This window comes from Typopeltis vanoorti, chromosome 4, assembly GCF_054136105.1.
Source record: "Typopeltis vanoorti isolate ZY-2024b chromosome 4, IOZ_Tvanoo_1.0, whole genome shotgun sequence".
NCBI classification, from domain to species: domain Eukaryota; kingdom Metazoa; phylum Arthropoda; class Arachnida; order Uropygi; family Thelyphonidae; genus Typopeltis; species Typopeltis vanoorti.
The window spans coordinates 40,732,232-40,744,866 of record NC_143552.1 but is presented as its reverse complement, the minus strand read 5'-3'; the positions used below and the strand labels follow the sequence as shown (position 1 = coordinate 40,744,866).

At 36.1% G+C, this 12,635-nt stretch overlaps 1 protein-coding gene across 2 annotated transcripts in view; it reads right to left on the bottom strand.

Moving 5' to 3' along the window:
- Positions 1-12,635, bottom strand: part of HPS1 (Hermansky-Pudlak syndrome 1 protein) — a 481,651-nt gene that overhangs the window by 141,556 nt on the left and 327,460 nt on the right. The window lies entirely within an intron of this gene.

Here is a 12,635-nt window from a genome sequence, read left to right as displayed (position 1 = left end):
AGTATACCCTATTTGATCACAAAAGAAATGAAGATATTATGAAAAAATTAAAAAATATAAACATAGATGGATGGAACACGTTCAAAGAATGAAAACAGAAAGATTACCAAAACAAGCCTTAAAGTACAAGCCATTAGGAAAAAGAAAACCAGGACGTCCTCTTAAATGATTCAACGATGACTTCTAAGTCCGGACCAGGCTATGCTCGGCCTAAATCCTTGATACGTATGATGATGATGATATATGTATTGAAGAGGAGGGGAGATAGCACACTTTCCTGAGGTAGACCATTTCTCTGGATACACCATCTGCTCTTTTTTCCTTGAAAATCAACAAAGAATCTCCTGCTGAACAGCAGCGACCTAAATATCTCCACTAATCGATAGCTGTTTGTCATGCTGCTGTCAAATCTATAAATACAGCTCCTGTTGCTAACCCCCTTTCAAAGCCGTCCTCAATAAACTGTGTTAAGTTTAATACTTGTTTATTATAAAGAAGATAAGGCTATATAAGCTAGTCTGTGAGGCAGTAGTTGAAGATAGTGTTCTAAAGATGAATCCTATTGAGGATGTGAAACCCCTCTATCAAGACTTTTCAAAGTGAAGGGCAGTTAGCCAGTCTGACATGGAGGTGGCAGGGTTTTTTCTGTCTGGAAGCTCTGGATTTTCATCTAACAAATGGCTAGAAGAACACATGCAATTGACAGACATGCTATGCAGACAGCATTATTGTATTTACTCGAATATAACTCGCACAATTTTATCCATTTTCGGAAACTAAAGTTTTTCAGCAAAAACTAAAGTGAAGTTTATAATTAAATCCTTAGTATTCATTATAATTTATAACTGCTCATACTATTCATAAAACGAATGCATTTAAATTTTAATTAACCACATTATTTATGCGATCGACCACTCACCTTCATCACGCGATATATTTGAATCTTTTAGGGACAATGCTTCTGTAATTGAATTAAATCAAACAGTTTCATTATTGCTTGTTATTTTATCATTTCAAAATCACAACAACTTTGAGTTTAAAATGAGCACTGTAACTTGAATGTTTCTCCATATTTCAAGCAAAAATTACCAGTAATTTACAAGACTTGAGATATGTTATGAACAATCCTTCACGAATGACTAATGAGAAGTGAAAGCACAGCACGAAATGGACAGCAGTTGTATGTTGGTAGAGATAGTGCAGCTATGAAGACATGAATAGGACTGGCGGGGTATTAAGAAAAGATCACACGACTCAACGACCAAGGCAAGCCGATGATTGTTGAGTTGAAATATTGATTCTTTTTAACCAAATTCCAAAATATCTGAAACTGCCATAACAACATTCACTATCTATTTCTTAAAGTTTGGTGCGAAGTATATGCAAAACTTTTTAATTTCTGTTTTCGTCAAGTAAAATCAGAGGTGCAAGTTATACACAAGTGAGAGTTATATTTGAGTAAATACGTTAACTGTCTTATCAGAGCATTAAGTTTCCAAGAAGCTACATTAGTTGGCTGTGACAAGCCATTAAGCCTAACATGCATGGGGAAATGGATGGGATGTGATTGTACAGAAAAGTAGAATACTGAATGGAAAAGGATGTCAGGTATTTTTTAGAGGGTGGACAAATACTGATGCATTTGTCAGGAAAGGCTGGAGGTGAACATCAACTCAAGAAGATAAATCTGGTTCGACTACTTTCCCATAGGTAAAGAAAGCTAATCTTGACTGGAAATTGAAACACTATCGAAAGTAAGAGACAAAGAAGTTGTGTCTCTTTTCTGAGTAATGAGACTGAACTGTGGTTTGATAGATTTGAAATTCACCAAGTTGTCTTCACTCTACTTGAGACTGGTAAAGAAGAACAGTATTTAAGACATTGGTTTAAGACATTATGGAAGATTTTGAAGTTTGAATAATTTCAGTACTATAAAGTTTTTGAATGAAGAAGAATAACAAAGAATGCCTTCATCAGAAAAATTATGAATAGGAGCTGAAGTTATAGAGAGAAGGTCACTGATGCACAAGAGAAAGAATGTGGGTAACAGAACAGAATCCTAGTGTACTCCAGAAATAATATGATATATCTAACATGAGGGAGCAATTCACCAAGACATTCAATGAAGATTCAGAGAGGGCAGGAAGGAGACAATAAGATAGTTTGGTAAGAAAACCTTAATATCAAACGCAATCATATACCTTGGAAATAGCAATTTCATGATTTTCTTTCCATGGCCTGTGTCCAAAAGTGAGCAAGGTTGGCAAGGTCTGTTGCAGTATACAAAATACATAAATCCATATTATTGATCACTAATTAATTGATGGAACTCAAAGTAATGAATAAACTGGTCATTGATGACCTCCATCACTTTCAAGAGTAATGTGGTGAGAGGAGTGGAATGATAATCTGACAGCTGATCTATCTCCCTTTTTTAGGGACAGTCTGAATAAAAGCTTGCTTCCATGCTGTTCGGTAGGTGTGAGATGAATGGCTAATATATGCAATACAGAATGAGTTTTTAATACTGAAGTATAACCAGAGGGAAACCATCTGCATTAGCAGACTTATTAATATATCAAGGCTACTGAATATTTTTCTAACGTTCTTTGATAAAAGATCAGTGATAACATACTGCAGTTGTTATTGAGTCTGTTTAAGAGCTTCTAGATTTGACTGTGAGCCTGTAGAACTGCTTTGGCAATCTGCTGAACTTTGGAGTAAAGCTTTTCTCTAGGGTTATTGTCAATTTTCTGTAGAGTAATGGCAATTGCTGGACAAGAATAGATATGGGCAAGTGTTACTTCGACTGCTGGAAAGTTCTTGCAGATTTCATAGCTTCTAGTACTGTCTGGCTGAATTTTCATGCCTTCAAAATGTTCCATCCTTAATCTGGTGATTGATTATGGTTATTTCTGTATTTTCATTAATTTTGCTGATTTCATGCTTCTTCTTGATAGTTTGTTTTAACAGTCTTATTTTTGCAACAGATTTAGCATCAGTTAGTGGTAGTGGGTGAGATTCTGCAGGAATGGAAAGAATGTGTGGTAATTCCATTTCACAAGGGTGGGGTGCAAAGACCAATGTATCCAACTACTGACCAATTAGTATCTCAGGAGTGGTGGTGAAGATTTTGGAAAAATTGGTTAGGGCATGGAAAAATGGATGTCAGTAAATGTAAAGTCATGCACTTTGGCGTGATTAGATATCCAATGTAATTGGTGGGATTATGCTCAAAGAAACTGATGAGGCTATAGATCTAAGAATGTTAGCAGATAGGAAGTTGAAGTTCAGGGCCATGTAGCAAAGATTGCAAATACAACTCAAAAGATAAATATAAATTAAAGATACTAAGAAATTATATACTTGGTTTAATCTTTTATCAAAGTGTAAGCAAACAAAGTTTGCACCTGAATTATAATCGGGACTGGGGCAACTCGTATATAGAAGCTAATGTCTTCAGATCACTTGCTTTAGTATCGCATAAAGCAATGCACATATCCTTTCAGACATGTATAATGCTATGCATTAAGGGAAGGGTCACTACCCAGACTGGTTTCGACCCTTATTGAGATCTCATCAGATTAAAATTATTAAATTTAATGATAATGGTATATTGAACACTAAGAGAAACTACAGAATGTTGCAGTTGTTAAAAACAGAGATAAAGTTCTAAGTGAAGTGAAAAGTGCTGCATTAGTTAACTCTAGTTATCCATAAATGTGACAATCTTATTGCTGAAAAAACAGAAAAACTTTGAGTGTAGATTGATAACCAAACTGGTTGGCAGGTTTCCTTAAGCCAAGCCAATCAGTAAAAAATTTTTGGTTGTGAAGATTATTTTAAATTGTTCATTTGTGTATCTAACATTTACAAAAAAAAAAAAAATCTTTATTTACTTTATTTATGCACACACAAAAAGTCAGCTGAGACGATAGTGTTAGAAACAAACAATCATGGTGCCCACCTTAATAAGATGTAGGTCCTTATTTCGCTGCAATCACTGATTAGAAATGTTATCGAACCATTATATGCATCTACAAGTGGGGTGGGGAGAAATAGAAATACTTAAATGTTGTAGATAGATGACCAAACTGGTTGGCTGGTTTCCTTATGCCAAGCTGTTCAGAATTTTTGCATTTGTGAAAATTATTCCAAATTTTTCGTTTGTGTATCTGACATTCAAAAAATGCTTTATTTACTTCATTTATGCACACATATATAACTGCTTAGAATTAAACCATTATATTTGTCTATGAGTGGGGATGGGGAGAGAAAAAGGCAGTGAAGTCAACAAAATGCATTATACAACAGTGGTCTAGAACCTGACTTGTATGGCCTCTATACACTGCTTGGAAAGAAGTCAAAGTGGGAGAAACAAACAGTCATTGTGCCAACCTTAAGATGTTGGACCTTCTTTTGCTGCAATGAATGAAGCAATCCTACGGGGCATACTTTCCATTAGGGTATGATAGAGATAAATGGAAATTTTTGGCCATTCTTCGTGTAGGCATATAATGAGGTCCTGGACTGTTTGGGGGTAGGCATCCCTTGACCTCACTTGACACTTCAGTTCATCCCACGTATGTTCATTAGGGTTGTGATCAGGGGCCTGTGGAGACCAGTCAAGCATGGTGATGTTCATGTTTGCAAACTATGCAGTTACAGCAGCAGCCTTATGACACAGTGCATTGCCTTTCTGAAAGTGACAACGGCTAGTTCCGTGGCCAGACAATGGGCAGTTAAACGGTGCAGAATTAGCACCATTTAAAATAGCTAGTAATTCTTCTATGCTGTTTAAAAGAAAATTAATAGGCTATATGACATTAACCACACTCAAATCAAGTGCAAAATGTAAATCTCCATTTGGTTTTTCCAATAGGAGAATAGGAAAAACTTCCTGAAAATTAAGTCAGAAGAAAAATGATTCATAGGTTTTTGTGAGAGAAGTCATAATAGACTTATAGTATTCATTTAGGAACAAGGAGGATACCTGTAGCTACCTGAAACATAATCACAGCTGTACCTATAATTTATAAGAAAAGGCTCTCTCTGCATTCAAATCAAACACTGAGCTTGAAAATCCTTGATCAATAATTTCTTTTATTTGCAACATATCGAAAAAACTGTTTGGGATTCTCTTTAGCCTGCATGGTTAATGTTCTTTCATAATCCACTTTTGCTTTTCTTACCACACTTGTTACCCTTCTGGCCTGGGCTTTATACCGTTCTCCTTATATTCCCTCCACAGTTGTTTCTTTTTTTGCAGCTCAAGCTTAATAGTGTTATTCATCCATTTAATCCCTACTTAATTTATTATTTGGACTCTAGATATACAGTCATCCATTGCCTCCTGCAAACACTTTTTAACCGCTTCCCATGCACTATCAACATCCAGCCCTTGCAGTTTTACATGCCATGGCACTGAACCACTCAAACTCCTAAGCTTGTCATACTTACCAGCCCGATAATTCCACATGTACCCTGTCTTAATTGTAAATTCCACCTCCTTAGCCACCTTAATTGTAAAGTCCTCCTTAGCCACCTCCCAAGTCAAGACCTTATGATCACTCTCACCAATTGGTGGCAATGTGGTCATATTCATTACAGTCAAATCCTCAGATGCAATTACTAGGTCAAGCACTCTCTGACCCCTAGTATTTTTCATTACATGCTGTCACAGATAGTTATCCCTTAATAACCGCATAAAATCCAATTCCTTCCTCCCATGTGTCCTCTCCTCCTTCCAATCAATGTTACCATAGTTGAAATCTCCCATAATAATTACCCTCCTTCCACTCATTTCTTCTATTTGCTTATGCGTATTATTTCTGCCATCTATTCCATCACTTGGTCTATAGCAGCACCCAATTGTATATTTTGTTCTGCTAGTTTCAATCTCACAAAAATGGCCTCAAATGTACTCTTTTCTCTATCCTGCAATTCAACTTCTATTCTCTTTGGCTGCAAGGTCATCAGCTATCATCAAAAATACTCCTCCTCCCATTTTATTCTCCCTGTCACTCCTGAACACACTATACCCCTCACATTCAATCCCACTAACTATATCATCTTCAGTCAGCCATGTTTCAGTAATGCCAATAACCTGTGGCCAGGAAGAGCCAACCAAGGCCAAAAATTCTTCCTTCTTGTTCCTAATACTCCTAGTATTAGTATACTTGAATTGCAGAAGCCCTTTAGTCCCATCCCTACTTTGATGCCTTATACTAACTATCCCATTCTGATTTGTTGTCCTCCTTATTCGCTTGGGTATATTATACTCATTCATACACTCAACTGCCTCCCTAAGGTCTGCATATCTACTCCCCCCCCTTAATAAATCTAGTTTCCCTGGTTCTGCACATCCACTTCATTCAACAATTTTTCAAGTCTCCTTACACCGAATCCATTCAAATGCAAACCATCCATCTTATATAGATCCTTTTGCCCATCGAACTCGCTCCACATGTCCACAAATTCCACACCACTCATCCTGCATAACCCGCGCATAGTCATTAGCAATTATGGCCCTCCTCCTAAACTCTTCACCGTCATACCGCGGCAACAGACTAACCATCCTAACTCTCTCACTCTTCTCTTTTGCTACCTCAAACAATTCCTTCAGGTCCTCTATCATATTCATTTTATCTCCTTTCAAATCATTCGTACCTGCCACCACTATCATTTCTTTCACCCTTTGCTTCTGCTCCCTAATAGACTCACTTACATCCTTAATGGTCGCATCAGGTTGGTACGATTTTGTCAAACTCTCAACTATCACGCCTCGTAGTAACGAATCTCCATCTTCATTTTGTTTGTGTTCACAATCATACTCTTATTTTTCTTATCATACTTTTTTTTATTGGCTGGTACACTCGGTAGACATTTGTACATACAAAGCCTTATGTATCACTCCGCTCAACCGTGCAATCTCGCTCATTACATCTATCTCATCTTTTTTATTATCTGCTAAACCATTCATTTGCTCTGTATTATTACATTCATTCTCACTTTCAAAGCCACCCTCACAGCTCTCTGGTACAACCTCGCAATTTCTTATATCGCTATTTTCTACATTCTGACATTCAACAAAAATATCACACTCACGACCTGAAACACACTTTAATTTCTCATTTTCTGCACACATTCACTCCACTCCACTATCATCATGTAACCAGACTCCAACTGCTCTCCGCAAAGAATACATCTCACAGATAGTACATTGAATAATCTCCTTTATGTTACAATTATCGAACAAAGATGGTGAACCATTATTACTGGCCGCCATTATTTTCCTTCTTACCAGAGCCATGTGCACACTTCTATCATATCTTATCAAATTAATAATTGAAATAACACCAAAAACACACAAACAGACACACTAAGATACGAACTGCAAACAAAGCTATGTAATATTCAAGCAAAATTATCAATGAAATAATTAAATTAAAATAACACTTATCTTATCAGGAGCCCTCAACAAACTCTACACACCACAAGTCCCTCTAGCAGCACATGAACTTATATACAGCTAATTTAATGTTTTGACCAATTTCTTTCTTATTCCATATAAATTTATTCAGCCTACTTCCTACCATACCAGCTTTACTAAGGCTGTTGTCTATTTCCATATTTAATCTGCCATCTTCACTAAAAATTGTGCTTAAATATGAGGGTGGTCTGAAAAGTTCTTGGCCTAACAATGAAAAAACAAATTTCTAATTTTAAAATTATTTTATATTTTTCAACATGATCTCCCTTAAGACTAATACATTTATTGTATTAGTCTTAAGGGAGATCATGTTGAAAAATATAAAATAATTTATTTTATATTTTTGAAAAATAATTGATGCTCCAGCGCCATTATCCCATCCCTGTAGTGGTTCTCAGTAAGATCTGCAAAATACCCCTGTACAGCTGCAATCACCTCTTGATTTGAAGAAAAAGAGTGAGGAAGAGTTTTAGTTTTGGGAAGAGATAGAAGTCGAGGGAGCCAAATCTGGGGAATAGGGTGGATGTTCCAACAATTCATAGTGCAGATCCCTTAATTCTCCCATTGGCAAAATACCTTTGTGGGCAGATGCACTGTCCTGATGAAAGATGCTTTTTTTTTTTTAATGCATAACGTTATACATATCCACAAGGAGATGTGTTTTGCATTATGGGAGATACTGAGATAGGAGTGTTGGTAGCTTGCTCCACCTTTGCAAGGAGTTGCCCGGTGTTGTACCACTTTACCCCAGTCCTGAAGATACTTTCAGGTGCAAAATTTGTTTGCACACACTTGGATAAAGGATTAAACTAAATTTATTATAGTCTGACCAAGTGAAAAATAAACATTCAACATGCTATCCAAACATTATTCTAAAGTAATGTTTGGATAGCATATTTGCCATCTGTTTGTTTGTTTGTTAAATATCATCTGAAGATATTTAACACTTCCTGGAATACAGGTTAACAGCCAAAAATCTGGAAAACATCAGTCATTGTACCCATACTAAAATCTAATAACAAAAACCCAAGTGACTGTAAAAGCTACAGACCAATAACTTTGACTAGTTCTCTCTGTAAACTAAACAAATAATAATTTATAAATAAAGAATAATACATACTACACTTATGAATTGGTTCTTAGAAAATAACAAGATCAACTTCTACCAAACTGCATACAGGTCTCATCACAGCACAGATCAACCCCCCCCCCCAGATCAAAATATATAATACCAAAATAGGAAACACAATGTCTCCAAAATACTTAGGCCTAACTCTAGATACTGAACTGAGATTTACAACTTATATTACAAATATATCTAATAAAGCTCTCAAAAAGCTTAATATCAAAAGGCTTTGCAGAACAAAGTTGGGTGCAAAACACATGACACTCAAAACTACGTAAACAGCAGTCATACAACCCACTATGGAATATACCATCATCCATCTGGGCTCCAGCTTCTACTAGCTAAAAAAAATTGACAGAGTACAATCAAGAGCAGCAAAAATTATTATAAGTGCAGTCTCATCCATGAATAATTTAAAAACTCAACAAGGGTGTGGCCTCACATACTAGAAGACAAGAAAACTCTCCACATTTAAATTCACTAACAGAATCAGGAGCCAAGAACAGAATCACATCTCACTCATGACTTTCGACACCTGGACAGGAAAATCTAGACTAAAGAGATCATCTACTTTACAATATGTTCATGAAATTAGAAAACAGATCGACTTAGAGCACTTGTCTATCGAAATAAGCAAAGAGCCACTCTTTCCCACTAAACCACCAAAAAACACAATGATTAATTTAAATCTCCTAGAACCTTGTTCAAAAAAGGATTCACAGCATCAAAATAAAAGAAAAGGACTTGACGCTCTATATCCCTTAAATAATCTAAACCATGTCATCGCCTACACTGATGGATCACTCTGATCGTCTGATGAAGCACTCAGTCAACGAGGAGCAAGAGTTTTATTAATTCTTCCTGGAGGCAAGGAAATGCAAATCAAATCTACAGCTGGCAAAATAGCTTCAAACTTCACTCATGAATTAACAGCCATACAAGCAGCTCTAAAGTTCTCTCTCTCTTTAATCCAGTAATAAACATTACAGAAGGAATAACCATCTACAGTGTCTCAAAATCTGCACTTGAAACATTAAAAATGGAAAAACAAAACACACAGGAAATTAATGAACATCTAACAATTTTAAATTTGAAAAATAAGAACTGTACACTGCAATGGATACCAGCCCATGTAAATATTGAAGGCAATGAGAGAGCAGACAAACTAGCCAAAAAAGCAAGACACTCACCTCCTTGAAGTTTGGCCGATGTAATTCAAGCCACACGAGCAGGATATGTTATAAACTCCAGCATATTTGGAGAAAGGATGGCTATCTTTCGGAGATCTTAAGAATTGTCTAATCATTTCTGTGGGTTTAAAGGCCACTCTTATTTTATGTGGTCTAAAGGAGTCTAGCAATCTTACTGGAAACTGTCCCTAAGTATGGAATGACGATGGTAGAAATATAACGTATATCATCTTGTTGTTTTTGTTGACGAGTAAATCCATATCTCCAATACGGATTTACTTGTCAGCCTGGATGTTACATCTGTATTTACTAACATCCCTGTGGAGGAAGTCATCAACATTTTAGGAAGTTTGCTCCCACAAGACATTACTTCTCTGTTCCGTCATTGTTTAACATCAAACTTTTTCTTATGGAATAAAACCATATATCAGCAACTGACTGGCCTTGCAATGGGTAGCCCCCTCTCTCCATCTTGTGCTGATCTCTTTATGGAGGATTTTGAAAGTAAAATCTTAACTCAAACAGACCCTAAACCCACAGTATGGTGGAGATATGTTGACGATATCTTTATCGTTTGGAACACACAAAAAAGGACCTGTTCGACTTTCTTAACAAAATCAACTCTCTATACCACACAATCAAATTCACTCTAGAAGTTGAAAAAGATAACCAATTATCCTTTCTGGGCACTTTAATTAAGAAGCATCTGAATGGTGGTATCAACCTCTCAGTTTACCGCAAACCTACCAATACAGGACGTTATTTACATTTCACTTCCTGCCACCACATTTCTCAGAAACTCAGTATTGTACACATGTTGAAGAACCATGCCTCTCTCCTTACAACAGATCAACAAGACCTCCAGGAAGAACTATCCCTGATATCCATCAACCTTACCATGAATGGATTTCCTCGAAGACTCGTCCACAAGATACTTTTCTCTGAACCCTGACAAAGACAACAAGATGATATACGTTATATTTCTACCATCGTCATTCCATGCTTAGGGACAGTTTCCAATAAGATTGCTAGACTCCTTAGACCACATAAAATAAGAGTGGCCTTTAAACCCACAGAAATGATTAGACAATTCTTAAGATCTCCAAAAGATAGCCATCCTTTCTTCAAATATGCTGGAGTTTATAACATATCCTGCTTGTGTGGCTTGAATTACATTGGCCAAACTTCAAGGAGCCTTGAAATTAGGCAAAAAGAACACATAGGTGACGTCAATAATAACAGATAAGAAAAATCGGGCTTAGCTTTTCATTTCTCAAGAACAAACCATACCATAGAGTGGGATAGAAGCACAATTCCTTACATGAAAGAGGACTTCCGCTCCCGAATTTTTAAGGAGGCTACAACAGTTGTCTGCCGTATACAAAACCTTAAGAGGAACCAAGGACTAATCTTGCCCATGATCTGGAAGACCCTTATCAGATCTTTCAACTCGCCAGAACTGAATTATAGTGCCAACTATAGAACATTTCTAAATAACAACAAGTGATATCATGCACGCTCTATGCATGTATTGTACGGGCTCTGTTCTTTGTTTAATATAATTGGAATCGGTTGATTATAGTTTGTAACAGATTTTTACTTTTTAGTGCCGTACATCAGTTATGTCCCCTGAAGATGCCAGACTTAGTTGGCAAAACTAGTTGGTATAACATAGTTGTTTATTATATGCACTTGATCAATATAATCCCATTAAAAGTCTTTCCAGATCCTGAATATTGTCAGGATCTTCAAATACAGGCAGGAGAGCTATGTCATCAGCATATCAGATATTACTGATGATTTCACCATCTACATTAATCCCTTCCTCTCTTCCTTTTAAGATTTTCTGAAATATGGCATCTGAGTATATGTCAAAAAGGAGAGGTGACAGCAGACATCATTGGTTTACTCCTCATTTGATGTTAAGGGAGTCTGTAATAATATCATCGACTTCTTGAACAGATGCCTTTTGGTTAAAATATAAGTTTTCAATGATTCTGATGTCTAATCCAATTTTTTTTAATAATGCAATCATTTTAGTGTGTTTGAATTTGTCAAATGCTTTCTCGAAGTCGATGAAGCAAATGAATACTTCCTTGTTTTGGTCACTACATTTTTGGAATAAAATTTGAGAACAGAAAGGATCAGTGATACCCAAATTGGGTATCACTGATGGTGTTGTCACATCTTCTGTATATTCTTTTTCGAATTATTTTCAGAAAATTTTGAGAATGACTCATTAGGATGGTCATTCTATAGTCATTACATGTTTTGCATTTGCTTTTTTTATGTAGCATGAAGAAGGTCAACTGTAACCAGTCTTGAGGGATTATGCATGTATTGTAGATCTTATTAAATTGCTTTACTAATATAGTAATGTTGTTACCTTCTAATAACTTCTATTTCTGTTGGTATTCTCTCAGGGCCTAATGCTTTACCATTTTTAGCTGAGTTTAGCAGCGCACAATCTACCTCTGATCTTAGAATGCATGAACCTTCGTCTGTTCATTAAGTATTTTCTGGGTTCTGTCTGTTATCAGTAGAGTTCTACATATTTCAACCATTCTTTTCGGATATTATTTCTCCCTTTTTGTTTGAATACATAGTTGTTTTTTCTTAAATATACTTGAGGTCTCTTTCAGCTTTTTGTGTAGATTAAAACTGTCATGCTTTCCTGTAGAATTTCTATTTCTTTAAATTTTTCATTCATCCAGATTTCTTTTGCTTCTTTGATCTTGCCTTTAATAATTTTCTGAATCTCTTTATATTTTGTTGGACTATGATTTTTATATGATCTGCGTTGATCTATGAAAGAGAGAATTTCATC